This window comes from Gopherus flavomarginatus, chromosome 9 (genome assembly GCF_025201925.1).
Source record: "Gopherus flavomarginatus isolate rGopFla2 chromosome 9, rGopFla2.mat.asm, whole genome shotgun sequence".
NCBI lineage: Eukaryota > Metazoa > Chordata > Testudines > Testudinidae > Gopherus > Gopherus flavomarginatus.
Genome location: NC_066625.1, coordinates 27,411,881 through 27,427,165, shown reverse-complemented (window position 1 = coordinate 27,427,165; position 15,285 = coordinate 27,411,881).

The following is a 15,285-nucleotide window of genomic DNA, read 5'->3' as shown; positions in this document are numbered from 1 at the left end:
TTCCAAACCCAGTCATAGATTTATTCATAGATCCAGTCAAAGATGTATTTTAGTCATTTCTGGTTTAAATTGAGATCCCTTCCCTTTATAACTCACTTATCCTCCGCCATTCCCAAGTCAACGGTCATATATACTGACCCAATAGCATATCTTGAAAACTAGAGCCAATCAACAATTTTAAGCATCATTTTTGTTCTCAGTGACCCAGAATTAGTAAAGTTGGACTACATTTATTTCAGAAGCATTTTGGCTGTTGAGCAGTGTAATGTCGCAGTTCAAGCACTGCTTAGTGGGGAACTACTGTGGCTTCAGTTTTTGCTGTCCTAGAATGAGAGGCTTTCTGCTGAAGGATTGCCATCACATGAAAAATTCCCCTACCCCCCAACCTCCAAACAAATCAACTTCTCTTGACTCCCTTTCCAATTTCCTCTATATAGCACCTCTGACATTCCTTCTCTTAGCCACATACACACACCACAAGAAAGGTATCCTAGACACTGGCTCTGTAGGTCAAGTTGTAAAGAATTCTTTAAGCTCTGGTGGTTCTGAGTTCAATCCCTGGTGTGTTGGCTGAGGGAAAACAGAAGAGTCAAATGAAAAGAGTAAGTAGGAATAAATTTCCTGTTCTGGATTTTGAGAACACTGAGTTCAAAGGGGCTCTCAGTGTAAAAAAAAATCAATAATGTTTCCCAAAGTTCATGCCCAATTAACAGTTTCTTATAATGTGTATTTTTAATGTTGTGTTCTCCTGTGATCAGCGTGCGTGGGGATGTGTGTGTGTGTGTGTGCGCGCATGCTGCACAAACAGGTCCCAAGAAGATGAGTCGCAGATGTGTCACTCAGGCAGAATTCCTTGTCCTCTGTTTGCAATCACAGCCAGAGCAGTAGAAACAGCGTGCTGTATTATTGAGTCAAGGGAATGAGGATGCCCTTCCCTACCCACACCTTTGCTCAGCTCCCTCGCTGTTTTCTGGCTCCAAATTAGTGTCTGGAAAGTGAGGTCCCCCTCCCACTCTGATTGGCTTGTTCTGGCTCCTCAGTTCAGTGCCAGGATTTGTGTAGTAAAGGAAGTCTGATGCTACCTGTCTTCCTGGAGGGGTCCTGGTTGTAATGGAAATAGGAACATCTTTCCCCACTATGCTCCTGTATTCCCTGGATCTGCAAAAACATCAAGAGATGCCTTAAGTCTCCATTACAACTGCTGACTCTACTATTTATAAGGAGGTGATTCAGGTAGTGTGTGATGCTCCCGTTGCACCACTTGCCTCCCAGCTCTATGGAGAGGCAAGGGGGAAAGGAGAACTGTCTGCCTGACTTTGTTGTTCCATCTCCCTTTTGCAGCTCTCAGTGGGTACAGGAAGGCACACTCTCCCCAATTTAATGCAGAACTCCAGGGAAGCATGGCCCTCTACCCAAGTGCTCCTTTTCCTGACTCCATTCACTGGTGGCACCATCTCCCACCTGCCTGACACCTGAAGGAGTCTTGCTGGGAATGGGAATACAACTGCCTGGCTATGCCCTCACTGGCTTTTGCAGAAGCTGTGAATGTCTCATTTACCTTATGCATCCCCATACCTGTGAAATGGAAGTAGCAGCACTGTTATAAATGTTTCAGCTAAATGTTCCCTCCAGAGCAACGCATGTGAATGTTATGTTGTCCTGCTAGTTCATGAGACTGGTACATGACACTGTCAGGCCAGAAGTAAAACTGACAAGGCCACAAAGCACTGTCAGGTGCACAGTATTCCTCTTTCAGTGCTTAATTTCTCATCTAAAGTCTCATCTACTTGTGAAGATGGTAGGTTAAAAAAACCCCAATCCATTGATTTATAATTCAGTAACTCTTCACTTAGTCATCCTGGTTAACATTGTTTCATTATGAGGTTGCTGATCTATTACAGAACATACTCATTTAAAGTTGCGCAATGTTCCATTATAAGGTTGTTTGGCTTGCCCTGCTCCGCCCGCCTGGCACTCCTGCCAGGGAGTGGGGTTGGGACTCGGGGGCTTGCCCTGTTCCATCTGCCCAGTGTTCCAGCCATAGAGTGGGGTCAGAGCGTGGGGGCTTCTCCTGTTCCACCCACCAGATGTTTCAGGAGCATGGTCGAGGTGCAGGAGCTAGCCCTTATCAGCCCACCCATCATTCCAGCTGGGGAGCTGGCAAGCCACTGACCCTGCTCCCTGGCGAGAGCACTGGGCAGGTGAGCAGAGCGAGCCCATGCACCCTGACCCCACTACATCCCTGCCTCAACCAAGCTTCACAAACATCATTGGTGAGTATCGTATTAAATTGTTTACAATTATTTAAAACTTATACTGTATATGTATATAATATCTTTTGTCTGGCAAAATTTTTTTCCCTGGAACCTAACCTAACCCTACTATTTACATTAATTCTTATAGGGCATTTTTCAGGAACATAACATAACGTTAAGCAAGGAGTTACTGTATCAAGTTGACAGCATTCCTTTAATATTTAGCATTCACTCTGTACTTTGCATATTCAGAGCTGTGTACAAACAGTGCACTTCTTAGCAGACAAAGAGTAGATTAAGGAAAAACAGAATGAGAAGGGGAAAAAAATCTCTGTGGCAGAGCTCTCTCCCCTCTGCATTGCTCTCCCTCACAAAGTGGAAGCTGCTCCTGAAGAATCAAATTCTTAGACAATGTAAAGGTGGAGAACCCAGAAAGCTTAATCACAGCAGTTGCATAGCTGCCTGCACCACAGTTTGGTTTCTTGGTGTTCATCACAAAGAGCCAAATTTAGATATGCTATGAGTCATTGTCTCCAAGAGTCAGACCTGCATACATTACAGGCTCAGTTTTAGCTTCAGTTACAGGTATAACTCCACTGTTACAGTGGGAGTTACACCTGGACAAGTGAGGCCAGAATTGGGCCCTACATCTGAAATTTGCACTTTTTATCGCAAATAAGATCCTCAGTTGTATGTGCCACTCCTATTAATTTTAGCGGTGTGGAAAGCCAGTGCAGAATTCAGCCCTTATTACATAGTGGTGGCAGTTGTAGAAACCTGGTGGAAAACAGAAATGTAACTCAACTGTTTCTCTTTGACTGCTTTGCTTCACTAGAATGTACTGTCATCTCTCACACACTATTCATCTGTTTAAAATATTTTGTAAAGGCCTGATATGTATTCTGCAGTTGCAGTGGTACCATGGCAGTATCCTTGGTTGCCTTAGTGGTAGCTATGTGGCCATACTAACGATAAACACATTTTTAGCTGAATGCATTGCTTATGGTACAGGTATCTGTAGGTCACAATTTGATTCATTGTACTTTATTGCACCAAAGATTAAATCATGTCATTTCTATCTGTGGTTACATATGGTTGATTTGTGGGATATGTCTAACTGGTGAAAACATAAGATTGATTATGATACCATTGCTGAAAGTGTAATGATAACTTCTTATGGTTTTCAGCTCCATCACTGTACTTGTCATGCTGTTCTGAAAAGAAAGTCAGTTTGGGATCCAGCGTAACACATGCCATGTTATTTTACAGAGGGGAAAAAAGCAGGGAAAGAAGCAGTATGCAAAGGAACCAAGAAAAGAAATCCCAATTTCTTCAAAGTCTCTTTCTGCAATATAAAAATTGTCAAAGTACTTACTCAGATATTTCATAACACCATACAGAGGGATACATTTCCTAGATACAGTGGTGACTGATGCTCCATAAATGCCTAAAATAGAGTAAACTGAAATCTGAAATTTGGACTCATAATTCAACATTAAAGAAGACTTTTTTTCATGATGCCTTAAATTAATTTCTGAGTTGTGATAAGTAAATTCCCACGATGGGGAGGTGAAGGCTGCATCATAAATTAAAGTATTGTAGTTGCCTATGGCTAATCTTCCTTGTGTTCAAATACGTATTGGATGACATTTTCAAAAGTAGCCAGTGATTTTGGATACCCAATTTAAGGCCCCAAAATAAATGGTCAATTCTAAAAATATTGACTATACTCTGTACAAGTTGTTGTTTATATTACAGTAGCTCACAGAGTCCCCAGCTGAAACTGAGTCCCCATTGTGCAAAGTGCTGCACACACACATGAGATAATCTGTGCAATTAAGAGCTCACAATCTAAGTAAACAAGACCAGAGTGGGAAGGAAAACAGCAACACAGAGAAGTGAAGTGACTTGGCCAAGGTCACAGAAGTTCAGTGGCAAAGCTGGGAATAGAACTCAAGTCTGCTGTCTCTTAGCACTGTGCCTTTGTTCATTAAATCACACTGGATCACTTGATGTAACACACAGCCACATCTTGTGACAAGTTTCATTTATAAGGCACCTTTGACTGCCTCACCTCCACTCTGCCCATTAATATCTATCTCCTCCAAACTTCCCCCTCCCACTTTTTTCCCCAACCTGACAGAGAAATGCTTGCTCTTTCCTGTTTGTCAAATGTGGAATTTCCCAATGATGGGAAGCACAGAACAGACAGTGCTCAGTCCTGGACTAAAGAGAAGCTTAAAATCAGATATTTCAGAACCCAAGAGAACTAGAATTGAATGCTTTATACCACTGAGAAGCCAGGAGTCTCTCTTTCCAGTGGAACAAGATTTTGGTTCATCATGAGAAGCTTTGCAAGGTGATTTCTGTGGTGCCTGTGAATGGATAAATTTAAATACTAGGAATCTCTCTCTCTCTCTCTCTGTGTTTGTGTGTGTGTGTGTAAGTGTAATGCCTTCTGTGTGCTTGTAGGGTATGAAAAGGGCAATGATCATGTATGCAGGGACATGCCCTTATGTTTCATTCTCTCAGCGCAGAATAGCTGCTTAGCTGCATATTCCCTTTTTAATGTTCCTTTTTGTTCATAGGCAAGAATAAGTTCATGGCCGCTTATCTGCACTTTCAGGATCAAATCCCCCTGCAATCCTTGTCCTGCCATTACGTTTTACCCTGTATGAATGGAAGCCTCTACCTGAGTAAGTGCAAGTGTAGGTGATGGGGTTTTATTTTGATCATAGCTGTGTGTGTTTGAGTCATAAGCCGTCAGAAAGCCAATGAGATAGCAAGAGAATCACTTCTAGTGTGATCCTGAGAGAAAGCCAAGAGGCAGAGCTTCTGGTCAGAGTACTGTCTGGAAAGGCAGGCTTGGAATTGTGAGCAAGGAAATTGCTTTCTACTGTGTTCAGGGAAACAGGACTTTGTGTGAATTCTTTGTAAATAAACAGGATTGCCTCAGAGAAATACCTGACTCTGTCATCAGTTTCTCTTCCTAATGGAAAAAAAACTTCAAGGCCCTTCTCAAGCTGTTTAAAAAAAAAAAGTAACAATATTTATTCAAGATCATTCAGATGTTTTAATAAATTTTCAATAAGACTGTAATTGGGCCTTCCTATTTCTACGCACATGTGAAATTTAAGACACACAGATAAGGTCATTAGGTATTTATATGTCTTAAATCACACTTTCAATTAATTGTGTTATTGAAGAGTCCAGATATGACCCAGCATAAAATTTGGCCCTTAGCCTCAATAGCTGGCTTGTGTATGCAGTAAGGGACTGAGGCTAGATCTGTAAAGGGAACTTAGGGTAAGGCTATGTTTACACTAGCACTTTTGTGGAAAAGCCCACGCCCCTGACTGGACATAAGTTACACTGACAGAAGCGCTGGTGTGGACAGTGCTGTCAGCAGGAGATGCTCTCCTCTCAACACAGCTACCACTACTTGTTGGTTGTTTAATCATGCCGGCGGGAGAGCTCTCTCCCATCAGCATAGAATGGCTATATGGGAGACCTTACAGCGATGCAGCTGCATCGGTACAGCTGTGCCACTGTAAGGTCTGTAGTGTACACCTAGTCTCAATGTTGCAGTGCTAAATTTTCAGGGGCCAAGCCACCTGATGGAATCCATAGCCCTGGGTTAGGCACCCAGGCTCCCTATGGGGAGAGTAAGGTGCTTAAAAATGAGATCCACAAAAGCTCTCAAATTGAGAGGGGAGCCTCTTAAGCTAGCCAATAGAAAATTCTGAGGACATGGGTGGGGTCTAAATTCTGCCCCTCAAAGGGAATTAGGTGCTTAAATATGGGTCAGAGGAAGGTGCCTCTTGCTGCTCAGGATTTATTGCAATGAATCCTCTTCTGGAGTTAGGTGTATCCCCCTTAGTGCCCCTCTGCCCTCCCCAAAAAAAGAAAGAAAAAGGAAAAAAAAACCAAGAGAGAAGGCAGCAGTGTTTTATTGGGCTAGAGAGGGAGGGGTGAGATAACTCTATAGCCCTGTGGTTAGGGTATTCACCTGGAAGCAGCAAAACCCAGTTTCCTGTTCCCCTGCTCTAAAGCATATTTAATATGGAATTGCTTCATTAGGAGAGGCTGAAAACAACTTGCCCCAGAATGCCCAACAAGCCAGGGGTTAGTGCGCTCTCCTTAGGAGAGAGGACACTCAAATTTAAGTCTCTTTTCTACATCAGCCAGAAACGGAAATTGAACTCTCATTCTGGGTTAAAAGTTATAAAATGAATGGCAGGACCACCACTACCTCCTTCTCCAGCATTGTTTATAGAAGCCTAATCTGCTAAACACCTACCAGATTGGGCCCTGAAGGCAAGCTAGGCAGGGGAATGCCTAGTTGTGAGCAGGGATTCAGAACTGGGGTGGGTGTATACAGTGCGTGCTCACTCATATGTTTTTAGATGCCCGGGCAAGTTTAAGAGAGAAAATTTGGGCTCCATGGGAACTTAGATGCCTATAGAGTTAGATGACAGTTTTTGAGGATCTAAGGATTTGGAAGGTCTAGATTTTGAAATTAGGTACACAAATTCTCTTGAGGATCAGATCTATTCCTAAGATATCTAAATGACCTGCCCTATGCTTTGAAATAATGGTAAGCACAAAACCACATTGACAATTATCTGTGTTTGCAGTTTGTGGGTCCTAAAAATCGATGCCATTGTTTTAAAAAAACAACCAATTCTACAAGTTCTGAATGGATGCAATAGGAAAATGACATTGGTTCTTTTTAAAAAGTCTGGGGTGGCAATTTACATATAAAGTTTGAAGTTGTTGTGGTTTAGAAATAGTTTCTAATGTGCGACTGTCACTTTTTTAAAAAGGTTTTTATAAAGTTTTCCTTCTCTTGACAATATTGCATTAGTGTGTTATGTGATAACAAAAATTCTGTGTGTGAAGTGAATGAGGGGTGAGTCAGATAACCCCCTATAGAATTGTTCAGTTCTTATGCATTTCAGTCTGAGAACCTGTGCACACTAGACTTTTTGTTAATTTAAGCAAAACTTAATGTCCTCAGAGGAATATATTAGTAAAAAAGCTGGTGTTTTCATAACGATTGATCCAACCATTACATGTTACTAAAAAAATTGGAGCAATTACTATATTGGAAAGATAATGTAAGCAGACTTCAATTCTGTCCAAATACAGTTCATTTAGAGTATATAGCCAGCCACAGGAAAAAATATTTTTACGGTATTGACTTAAACCAATAAAAGCAACATTGGAAGTCACGCGTGACAAAAATCCAGGGTGCAACTTTGCAAATGTCTCCTCCCTGTGTGATGCATCCTCATGCATCTGTAAGACTATTGTATTTAGTGTTTGCATACCTGCATTTCTACCCCTGGGGACCAGTATTTTGTAGCTCTCTCCAGAGACTCTGCAATAACCTGTAGCTCTGTCTTGCATGGCTACAGCACTTACAAGTGTTGGCACTGTGACAGCCTGTCACTTCAGTTACTTATTCTAATCACTGACACTATTTGAAAACAATTTGCTGTAAACCTCAGCTGGGTAGCATAACTACTTCATTTTAAGCCCTGCTTCATACTAAAACTGTATTATTTTCCTACAAAAAGAGAGAGAGAACATCCTGTATCCGTTTGCCTTAGCAAATGTAACACTTTGAGAGTGGTCCTATTTTTATTGTGAAAGATGCTAGGAAATTGAGTTCAGAGTGCTGAAGATACAGTTCAAAAGTTTCAAAACCTGGCATACTCGCTTTGTTGAAGAAGAAGAATGAGGCAGAATAGCCACAACTGCTAGAATAGTCTCACTCTATTGAATTGCATCAGCTTTAGACAACTGGATTTGAACTGTGACATGTGAAACAGAATGTTGTAAATAGCATGGCTGTATGAATTGTACAGTGTCTCTCTTCCTGACACCCCTCCACAGAAGCCCTTTAAATTTAGATCTCAGTGCAAGCCTCTTTCTTGCTAATAAAAATGAATTGTAATAATTTTGAAGACCAGTGTGATTCCCCACCCATTGAGAAAGGAGCTCTCTGAACTTCAGTTCCAAACTTTTTGAGTCTGACACATATCTTTTCCTAATCTCTCATAGTTTCTGAATCTATCATAATCCAATCACGTCACTTTGCCATTAGATTACAGTTAAGGCTTTATATTGCTAGGTTTACTTGGTCCTGCCTCAGAGTAGGGGCCTGGACTTGAGGACCTCTCCAGGTCCCTTCCAGACCTGCATTTCTAGGATTCTATGAAAAACTGAGGTGTTAGTATTGGAGATAGGTGAACTAGTGCAGGGGTTCTCAGCCTTTTTCTTTCTGAAGCCCCCAAACATGCTATAAAAATTCCATGGCCCAGCTGTGCCTTGAGAACTGGTTTTATGCATATAAAAGCCAGGGCTGGCATTAACGGGTAGCAAGCTGAGCAATTGCCCAGATCCTCATGCCACAGGGGGCACTGTGAAGCTAAATTGTTCAGGCTTCTGCTTCAGCCCCAGGTGGCAGGGTTCAGGGCCCCAGGCTTCAGCCCCATGCAGTGGGACTCTGGCTTTCTGCCCTGGGCCCCAGAAAGTCTAAAACTGGTCCTGCTTGGCAGACCCCCTGAAACCTCATGGTTGAGAACCACTGAACTAGTGCTCAGAACTCCTCTGAGGTTAATAAGTGAGGATCATGTACTTCTTGTGTGTTTTCTAATTTTCACACACTTTTGTAATTCCTAGTCCTGGAGATAAGCAGATGGACTGAAATTCCCCCCAGAGAAGCTATTTTCACAGGACTAGATTAATTGCTGTAACTGAGAGAACAATTTGGCCTGTAGCATTTCCAGCCTAACTAAAATCAGAGCATTTAGTAACCTCACAAGAATACTAGTTTTGCAAGATTGCCTGTGTAATGTGGCAGGTGAGGAGAGGATGTTTTCGTTTCCTTAAAATTGACCCTGGGCCTATTTTCATAAGTAGCATACAGGATGATCAATCTATCGATAAATAACAGTAGACTAGACCTCACTGAGGGCTGAGTCATGTGGGATGGAATGGAGAGGCCTGCTGCACTCAGGGAGGGCTGGGAGAAAATATAACCCTGGTGGTTGGAATGGCAGTGGGGTTGATGATGCCTTCCCTGAGGGTCAACCCAGGGAGAAGACAGAGAGTTTATAAGTAGTTTGGTTCTGCATGAGCCCATGGAGAGGAAATGGGTGTGAATTATTATATTCCTTTGCTGTTTTGTCCATGCATCTTCCCAACCAAGTACATCTCACTTCTTGGACTACAGTGGACCTCTGTGGCACCGCTTACACAGAAGGAAAGTTGTATTTGGTTTATTGATTTCACACTGCTCTTCCCTAAGGGCCCAGACTCTGATTTATGTCTGCAGAAGCTGCCAAGACCACAGGGTAATTTTCCCACCCATGGTATTTGCCACATATTCCTTCTTTCCTCCAAGATGAAGGGGGCCATGCAAAGGCATCTCTATAACCACATAGTGCTCATCTCAGCAGAGGGAAGGAAAGACATAGCACAAGACTATGACATAGTCAAAGGCATAGACAGAGCAGCACAATTTCAGAAAGGGCAGTGGAACTTCAGTGAACAGCCCAGAAGCCACAGCAGAGGGCTGAGAAGAACTTTCCAAACAGCCCCTGATGAACAAATGTGCTGTGAATGCACCATCTGCACTTTAACCGAGTTATATTAATGATTATGTGGCCACATCTCAGATCTATTTGGTCTGGGTGTAGCCCCTTAGAACCTGCAAAGTACTTCCCCCAAATATCTGAACATGTTTTTCGCTCCTTGCAATTTTCTTTGCTCATTATAGAACACATTTGGGTCCTGTACTGGGTTAAAACACAATCCTGAATCTCTGAAATCCCCCAAACATTGGATCCAGATCTGAACTTTATATGTAGAACACATCTATGGCAGGGAGCAGTGGATAGTATGGCATTAGCCCTCCTCCATTAAGAACTGAGTAATTTACCCCGCTCTTTTCCCCTATTTGCTGTTTGGAAACTGTAGGAAGAGGTGGTTACACCTTCCTTTCAATTACAACTTGGATTTAAATGGAAATAACTAAGACTTGAAGTGATTTAAGGAAAAAATGTTTCTTTTCCCTGAAATATTTCAGAAGAGCTTCAGTATGAGGGAAACAGAACAGGAAATGTTTTTTACCTGAGTAGCTGTCATTCTCCTTAGCTTTCCAAGCCAGCACAAAAGACCCCAAACTGCATGACTGGGCAGAAAAACATACATAATATACTTTCCTCCATTATCTGTGGTCTGAAACTTAGCTCAGAATTGAAGCAAGAAGATTGACTAAAACTTCCGTAAAGCTATCAGTTTTATCTGCAGCATAGCAATAGAGGCTGCCAGCTGGAATGAAATTTACTACCATAGTGAAAGCATAAACACTAGAGCAGGGTAAATTTTTTTGGATTAATAGCTTTTGCTGAAAAATGCAACTTCAGTCAACCCAAATTTATTGGTGAATTTGTTATAAATGTGCTGAATAGTTTTTGCTGATTCGCCCCCCCACCCCCTTCCGCCCCAGGATTTAAAGGCCAGAAGGCAGCTTCCTTTTTAACCTTTTTGCCCACTGGTTAGAGCATTCATTCGGGGCATGGCAGACGCGAAGGAGAGTATCCTAGCCACTGCACTATGGGATATTCTTGGGCATGTCTCTCTCCTGTTGAAGCTCTTTCTGTGTTAAATAGTCATTGGAGTAAGGCTTGAATTAGAATGTCCTATGTCCTAGGTGAATGCCCTAATCGCCAGAAATTCTCACTCTTCTACCCAGGCCAAGTGACTATTCAGTTATAAGGAGGGCAAGGGTGATAATGTTCTTCAGAAGTAACTTTGAGAGCTAGAGATAGATTAGTAAAATCTAAAGAGTGGGAAGTAACTAAAGGCAGGGGAAAGAATCACTTCATTCTGGACACTTGTAATCAAATGTTGAGCAGAACACAGAGGAGCACCAACTGATTTTAGGGATGAATTTGTCCCAGCACGTCTGTTGGTCAATCCCCTGAAAACCTATTAGAATTCAGTGAAAACATTTTCTTGGAGACACACATGTATAATAATGAAATATTTAGCTTTTATATTGCACTGCAACACAGATCTAATGTATGTTACAGAAGAGGGCAAATATTAGACTAAGGCAGAAATGTTTTTTGCATCTTGGGAAAAGCTTTGCAATTTTTGAAAATGTTTCCTGTCTTGAATTGGGATAAAATGTCAAAATCACTAAAATAAAATAAAAAAATTGTGAACCAAGAACTTGCCCCACCAAAAACAAACAAAAAACAAACAAATAAACCAACTAAACAACAACCAAAGAAACAAAACAAAAAATCTTCACTTTGTGTCAATCTAAATGTTTTGTTTTGTAATTTTCAAACTTTCATTTTTATTTTGACCTTTATTTTTTACTGTAATTAGCTTAACTTTCAAAGCAAAAGGTTGTCTTGAACTGAAATATTTTTTTTCATTTTGAAAATGTAAAAAAAAAAATAATCCTTTTTCCCACTTTTTTTTTTTTACCTCAGAAGCTTGGTGAAATGGGCCCTTTCTCATGAGCAGTTTCAGTTTTGACAAATTGGCATTTTCCAATAACAAAACATTTAGTTGAAAAATTCATGACTAGCTCTAATAAATATAACTACATATCAGAAGTTGTTCTCTGTCAGCTTTTAAGATGTGAGCTATTAAACTTACCAGTGAGCTAGTTATACAAGCAGCTGCCTTTAACCTCTTATTTGGGTTATAATTTCAGATATCTTTCAATAACTTTAATGGTTTCCTGTCTTTGTTTGTTTTGATACAGAGCTTTTCCACTGTCATCTCTCACATCTTTATATCCTGTAACCTGCCGTTAGAAATGTACTTACCTTTTCTTCCATATCTATGAGTAATTTGTTGGCCCTGACAATTCCTTTCATTTTGAAAAATATTGCTTCAGAGAATCTGGTTTAAAAAAAACTAGAAGCAAAGCAGGCTATTTTTATCTGTAGCTGTTCCAAAGAAATACCAGTTGCCAACTTGTCTTGAATACCGTAACAATAATCAGCACCTCCAGGTAACGGCTTCTGACACACATAGTACAAAGTGTTACTGAAAACTCATGATCTGGCTCTTCGTTTTACGCAAACAAAAGAAAAGCTTGAAAAAAATCAAAGCATTTACTTCCTCCTCCTTTAATAAGGGGTATGTGAACTGCGAAGAGGATATACTGGGGTGGGATCCTACAGTTGGCAGTAGATGAGCAAAGGGACACTTTTGTTGTTTCTTTCTAAAGGAACTGTCGCTTTAAATTATGTTGCTGAGCCATGGCAGCATGCCGCCCCCAGTGTGGGCATACTTCGAAGGGAAAGTACTATAATGGGTTCAGCTTCCCAGGCACAGCAGTTTGGAGAATGTCACCAAAAAAAAGCTTGCTTGCCAACATTTAGAAAATAGATAAAACTAACAAAGTTTCCGCCTCCCCAGTTAGGATAATTTTAAAACTGTGCTCAAATTGTTTTTAACCTTTGAAAGTTAAATAATTGGAAAATTAAAGTCTGGGCAGTGAAATGTGTGGTTACCTCACACAGAAGGCTCAAATATTTCTTTAAGAAACATACTGTGGGCAGGTTGTTATGGAGTCATACCAACCCAGAAGAAGCTCTGTGAGGCATGTGCCTCAGGTAGGCAAAATGTGCTCAGGACATAGGGAATGCATGGATGGTAAATCAATCTTGGGAGAGGCTGTAAAGTGAGTTTCTCAGCCATTTATCTTCTGATACAGTGGTCAACTCTGGACAATGAAGAAATGCTTGGGAGGAATGTCCCCACTATATCCCTACCACTCTGGGGAGTCTAGCTGTGAGAGCTGGTGAAATCCTAGCTCCACTGATGTTAATAGGAGCTCTTTTATTGACTTCAGTTGGAACAGGATTTCACCCCAGTAGTCTTTTACGGCTCAAGGCTGTACATGACTTGCCTGTGAAGCAGAGTGAGAAGAGAGGGGAAAGGCTCCTGTACAGGGGCATGGCACAGTCATGGCCTAAATTTTTGTTGTTCTATATCAAAGGTGGTTGTTGTTGTTGTTGGGTTTTTTTTTAAAGGTCTCTCTTCTTCCTTCAAAAGTAGGGTTTTAACAATCTGCAAAAAGTTTGTGAATGGGTTAATGTATCAGCTCCTCCCAGAAGGTTCAGAAAACCTCCAAAAAAACTGCCTAGTTATTTTGCATAATTTATAATTGAATGGGGATATGATGATAAAATTCTATTGAGTGGCAATTAAATTGTCTGGTACTAACAAACTCCTCCTCAGGAAATGAAGAGAAATAGGTATAGTGAAATACCAGTATTGGAGGTCTGCAGGGGATGAGGACAATTTGAATTTGTTTTTCTTTTTTTCTGATTGATTTGGTGATAATTTCCCTTGTCATTCTGAGGTCTGCTTACCATCTTTTCTCACGTTTGTGGGCTGGAATCCTCATTCCCAGAGATTCAGGATCCAATGCTGCACCCATTGGAATCAATGTGAGTTTTGTCTTCAGTGGGAATAGGATTGTGGGAGCATGAGGAAATTCACTCAAGTCCAGAAGGACCATTTAAAGCGCCAGATTAGTTCTGTGTTGTGCTTCAACAGTGTGGCTGAGCAGAGCCTCTCTGCATTCTGCACACTTTGGGGCGTGGAGAGCTAAGGTTGTGAAATAGTCTTGGATAGGCTAGTGCACAGAGGGCAGTCAGGGAAGGGCTTCTATAGTGATTCACAGGCTATGAAGCTGGAGACCCGCTAGGGGGATTAGAACCACACTTTGGTGAAGGAGAGGGGCATGATTGTTCTTGCAGCAATGGTTCCACTCTGACCGAAATTAACAAGCAAAGAGTATATACCCTGTCTCTGATTGGTTCCTGTGCTATTAGGGAAGGGGACACGCAGAGTAGGAAAGCAGAGACTGAATGAGAGAAGTCATGGGGGTTTGAGAACTATCACAGTCCCTCGCCTACTACAGAAGAGCTACCTAGCTGCAGCTGAAGCAAGGAAGTGGGGAGTATCCTGTGACTCTTTTTAAAGTAAGTTGTTTGGTCAGTAACTGAGAGTATGTCTATGCTACATGCACTACAGCTCTGCTGCTGTAGCAGTATACTGTAGACACTTGCTTCAGCAGCAGAAGGGATTTTTCCATTGCTGTAATAAATCTACCCCTTTGAGAAGTGGTAGCTGGGTTGGCAGAAGAATTCTTCCAGTGACCTAGCAGTGTCTACATTGGCTTACCTATGTTTCCCACCCCTCAGAGATGTAGCTAGGTCAACCTAAGGTTTAGGTATAGACCAGGCCTGAGTGGCTGTGTGGCAGGGTATATCAGAACCTCTGAAGCCCCCTGCCGGAGGCTTCATGGCGTTGCGACACCCCGCCCCAGAAAAGGGCAGTGGAGAGGATCCTCCAAGTTGCCTAGAATGGCTGTGTCCCACACAGCCAATCAGGACACAGCAGGTCTGTATAAGAAAAGCTGCAGAGCCAGAATAAGTTCCAGTTCCTTGCTAGAGCTGGTAGAGTGTGGATGGTGTGTGGCTGACTGAGGGAACTGCAGAATCTTGGCTGAGGCAGTGCTGCCAGTAGCCAGGGAGAGTGAGGAGGAGCCCTAAGCTGGTTGCTGGGACTGCATCAGGACAAGGCCCTGAGATAAGAGTGAAGACGGCGCAGGACCATGGGGGAAGTGTCCCAGGGAATTAGAGCAGTGTTGTGACTTAGATAAAGGGATATAGCATACAGCTGCTATCTGCAGGGTCCCTGGGCTGGGACCCAGAGTAGTCAGTGGGCCTGGATCCCCCTACTCTTTATTAGCCACTGGGGGAAGTAGCCTGGACATTGAGGCACCCCAGAGTGGGAACTGAACTGTAGTGGCCCAGCTGCAGTCAGAAAGGCCCTAACAGGGCGAAGACATTGTCACCAGGAAGGGAGCCCTGGGCCACTACTCTATCCTGGAGCAGGGACAACTTAAGGGAGACATTACAGAGGGCACTGAGAGAGAGACACCTGTTGGATTTGTACCCTGGAATGGGAGTTGCTT